The following is a 5,027-nucleotide window of genomic DNA, read 5'->3' as shown; positions in this document are numbered from 1 at the left end:
TATTAATAATAACTATGATAGTGATAATATGAAATGAAGAAACTGAAATGGAAAACACCGAAACTAGAAGAAGGAAGAAGCACTTTCATTGATGTTTCTGAGATAATCTTTTCAAAGAGTGGAGGGGGTATTTATACTATCAGGAGTGGAGTAAACAAATATATATATCTACAGTAATTGCACATAATTTTCCTAGTCTGGATGGATTTGTCAAACGCCTAAAAGCTTAGCTGCCAGCCTAAAGTCACGGGTTCAATTCCCCTAACCCATAGCTTTTGACTCCATCCTGAACTAGCTTTCCAGACAACATTTAGTTATTAAATGTTCTGCAATCTGTCACCAACAGCCGTGATAGCTAAGTGGATTAGATTTTAGTTTTTAAGTGAATGTTCCAAGGTTCGAACCACAACTTGGACATCCACTATTTTCCTTTTGTTTCATAACACATATATCTTAATTATATATTATTTGGGGTATGGTAATTATATTAGATTTAATATTACCATATTAATATGATCTCAATTAATATTGTATATTATTTTTGGCAAATGGCTGATAATTGCTTGTTTTGAAATTAATGCCCTTTAATTTTTCCTTACTTTTGGCATTAAATTCATAATTAAATTATTTATTCAATTTTGAGAAAATATTAAGTATTTATTTTGCTATTTGAATTTTAATTTAATTTTGGGGTTTATATTGAATTGCTTGAATTACTGCAATTTATTTAGGATATATGTGTTAATAATATATTAATTTTTAAATCCAAGTATGCGATGTTGTAACACCCCCAAATTCTAAAGCCATAAATATCAAAATAAAAGATTTTCTTACTAAAATACTGAATATAAATGCGAAAGCGAAACCAAAACTTAAACAAAGGGGTGCTACGTCACGCTTGGGCTACAACTAAGCTCAAATGCATAGGCTATAAGGTTCTGTTTAAATCCACATACACATATCATTGGACCATTCATAACCAACTATAACATCAACAGATCAAATTCTAATCTATACATCTATACCATAATCAATTCTCGGGCACAAGTTCTACTTCGTGCTCTCAACTAGCCACAAGTCCAGGTCCTGAAAACATTCAAGGTTTGGAAAACAAGAAGTAAAAGGATTAGCATATAATGCTAAGTAAGCTCTACCCCACCCCGTAAAATAAGTACATATATACTTTTGAAAATAGGTATGCCTTGTAAATAGGTTTTGGAACCATTCAGTAAAAGAATTTAACTCACACAAAAAATACATAATATAGGTCTTTCCAAAAATGGTTTTCCCACACCTAACTTAAATAGTTAAGAATAAAACACACTCTACTCAAAGTCTTAATAAGCTCATATAAGTAATATGTCTTAGCGAAATACTTCATACGATTAAAACAACATAATACTTTTATAAAATATCACTGCCCTCTTTCAAGATAATAAGTACGGAATATAAAATAGCATTTCCCAATACTTCTCAATATCATTTAAAGGCATAGTTCTACAAATAATCACTTTCCAAATAGATTTGAATGTATATAAATATAAGGAGGAATTCACAACCATATAGTCATTTTCAAAACATAGCTTTTCTCCATATCCTTCTCAACACGTATTCATAGTCATAGATAACTCAAGTCTCATTCTCAAATATCAAAATAGCATAATATTGCTCAAGTGGAGGTATTCAACAATTCTTAGTTTATAGTTAAATCAAAAAGTAAAACATAAGTATGGAGGTACTCAAATCACCAATAGGAGGATAGGAATGGAGCTTACCTCCACTACCGAACCTTCACACCTATACAATATAAATGGAAACAGGAACTAGAAACCTAAGTGCACACACCCCGGGGATTCCAAGCCCAAAGGTAGTTACTAGCCCTAGTAACCCAGGATTTTTGCTACCAGGTTACCCACCCAATCAATAACCAATAGGATCGCAGCCCTAGGTTCTCATATCAATAGCAAGTAGAACTGCAGTCCTAAGTGCTCACAATAATCTGGACCGCAACCCAAGATTCTCGTAACCTCCAATAATAAAAATATAGATAACTTCCATATAGATTATAACATAAGTATATTCTCCAAAATAGGTACATTATTATATAATTCCTCCAAGATAGTAATATTCTTTCAAAATACTTTTCATATATATTTTCCATTGGCCGTAGGCTATTCAAGTACACTTCCCAAAACAAGATAGAGTATATCTATAATATATACATTTCCAAAATAGGGTTTACATCAAATATAGGATTTATCCTCCAATCATAATTTAGTTTATATCTCTCGCAATAAATATAGTTTATACCTTACAAAAGCCATATAGTTTCATACTCAAACAGTTTACCATAATGTTCTCACTATATAACGATATGCATATTCATACTTTTTAAATCATAAGATGACACCGAAATATATTCATTTGCTATTTATCACACTTTTAAACTCAAACACATTTCCAAAATAGTTTGAGGACACAAATTAGATAAATAGCACATTTGGTAGGGAAAGGTAGTTTTGACGGACATAGAAACTTACCTCAAAGCTAAAGCTCCAAAAGCTAGCATCCAATTTAAGGTTCAACTTTTAGACTAGTCACTTCAATAGGGAACCTGTGAATCAATCTCAAATCTTGGTTCACTTACCAACACTATTATTATCAATAATAATAATAATCCACATCATACCATCGTTATACTAATAATTAGTCCATCACCACCCATCGTCTAACTATCAATACTCATTAATCCGTTATCACTGGGTACCATTATGAGTCCATAACATCATCATCAACACCATATAACCTTCGTTATCATAGTCCATAACTTCCATAAATATCCATAATTCATACTTAGTCCATATTAAATTATGAGCTTATTACCGAAATGGCCCCTCGACTATTGCAAAATACCAATTTGGTCCTCGACAATTTTTCGTGCCCAATTTAGTCCCTCGACTTTGAAATTTTAACCAATTTGGTCCTCCGTTTATTTTACTGTTAAACATCCGTTAAATCGGGAGCAAATTGGTAATTTTTCAATAGTCAAGGGACCATCTCAGTGAAAAATTTGTTACCAATTTGGTCCCTTGACTATTGAAAAATTATCAATTTAGTCCCTATAGGAAAAATTACCAATTTGGTCCTGATTTAACGGATGTTTAACAGTAAAATAAACGGAGGACCAAATTGGTTAAAAATTTCAAAGTCGATAGGACTAAATTGAGCACGAAAAATTGTCGATGACTAAATTAGTAATTTCGCAATAGTCAAAGGACCATTTCAGTAATAAACTCTTAAATTATCATTATTCATAATCAACAACTAATCACCATTTACATACTAACCATCATTAACATGCCCTTCACCATCCAATTAACTCATAGCTTTCATGATCAACACTTCACCATCACTAAACTTTATTATTAGCAAACCAATCATCACCATACTTATTAATCATTATCAACTAATTACTAATCATTAATCCAACACCTAATCATAATCTCATTATCCATTATTAAATCACAATGTCCTCATCATGCAATCTCCATCATTAATACATTTTTATATCCTTAATCACCCATTACCAAAGCATTAACCATAATCACATTTGCTTAGCAACTAAACACCATACTAAGATTAATAGAAGTCATTAATCCTAATTATACCTCATTAGCCCTTGATAATCCATCCTTCAATCCATCTTCTTCGTTCTGTTCGTCCAAGACTCGCCGTCGTTCTACGTCATCAACAACAAGCCACCACACCGCCGGAAGCTCTGCTCACCGCCGAACCAAACCACCGCTAACGTACTGCCGAAGAGAGGGAAGAACCATCCGCCATAACTGGCTGCTTCTTACTACTAGAAGTGCCAGAGGAGAGGACGCCGGATAAAGGAGGACCCAGGTTCGCCGCTGCTACCGCCCGTTCGCCGGAAACAGAGGATGCCCATCGCTGCTGCTGGAGCCGAAGACCTCATTGCTGCTGCAACCACCGCCGTTCGCTACTGCTGCGCAGAAGGAGGTCCCTAGTCCGCTGCTCGCCGGACGGGAGAAGAACGCCGCCAGGACTGCCTCGCCGGAGCTTCGCCGCCGTCGCTCATCCAGTGTTGAAGCCCGTCCATCGTTGCTACTGGGCTCCGTCGCGGCTGCCATCTCCGGGCGTCGCTGTTCGTCGTTCGCCGGAGATAAGAGAGAGCGAGAGAGAGACGAGCGAGATAGTGAGATATAAGGGGCTGCTGATTTCAGATGTTTGGTGATGAACATTCTAGATTGGTGTAATGTAATAAGCATATATTTATACCTAGGGTTAAAGTTTGGGCTAGGAATGTTTTTGGGCTTAAACAAGATCTTTGGACTTATATTAGAAACCATTTGGGCTTAAATTTAGTTTGGGTTCAAAACTTAGGCTCAAAACAATAAATATAAAGGTCACAGGTTCGTCTCGGATAGACTTTGGGTCTAGATTTTGATAAATAAATTTATCCCTTAAGTAAAGCTTTTAAAACCATAAATAACTATCCTTTCAAAAAAAACCATAAATAACTATATAAATAGTTTGTACCAAACCACTTGCTATAAGAAGTTTAAAATATTTTATTTATAAGCTCATTCGGTAAAATAATTAGATTTAGTAACATTTTACTAAAATATTTAATAATAAGAAAACAAACTCTTTTTAAAGTATTATATTAAAATAATAATGTTTGGAAAATACGGGGTGTTACAGATGTATATTTATAATTATTTTGTTATTACAATTATTATACATTCATAAAAGTTTGCATTATGATTGGATTTAAAATATTATTAACTTATAATAATATCATTCAGTTTTGGATCCTTATGTCAATTTAGGACATTATGCCCTCTTAAGGCAGCTTGTTTGGTTTCTCATTTAATTTTTGACAAATTTTAATCCTATATCTCACTTGAATTTTAAAACCTATTTTTTGAACAAGCTATTAGGGACCTCTATCTTGGGTTATTAAAGTATGGATCCACCTTTATTGTGTGATATATATATAT

At 33.7% G+C, this 5,027-nt stretch overlaps 1 long non-coding RNA gene across 1 annotated transcript; it reads right to left on the bottom strand.

The window, feature by feature from the left end:
- Positions 1 to 810: 810 nt before the first annotated feature.
- Positions 811 to 4,237, bottom strand: LOC115996421. Its single transcript, XR_004093618.1, has 3 exons — positions 3,669 to 4,237; positions 2,541 to 2,614; positions 811 to 1,086 (listed from the first exon to the last, which is right to left on the bottom strand). It is a non-coding gene; the product is annotated as an uncharacterized LOC115996421 (long non-coding RNA).
- Between the last annotated feature and the right edge of the window lie 790 nt (positions 4,238 to 5,027).

This window comes from Ipomoea triloba, chromosome 1, assembly GCF_003576645.1.
Source record: "Ipomoea triloba cultivar NCNSP0323 chromosome 1, ASM357664v1".
NCBI classification, from domain to species: Eukaryota; Viridiplantae; Streptophyta; class Magnoliopsida; order Solanales; family Convolvulaceae; genus Ipomoea; species Ipomoea triloba.
The sequence above is the reverse complement of the archived record's forward strand: the minus strand, read 5'-3'. Positions and strand labels throughout refer to the sequence as shown.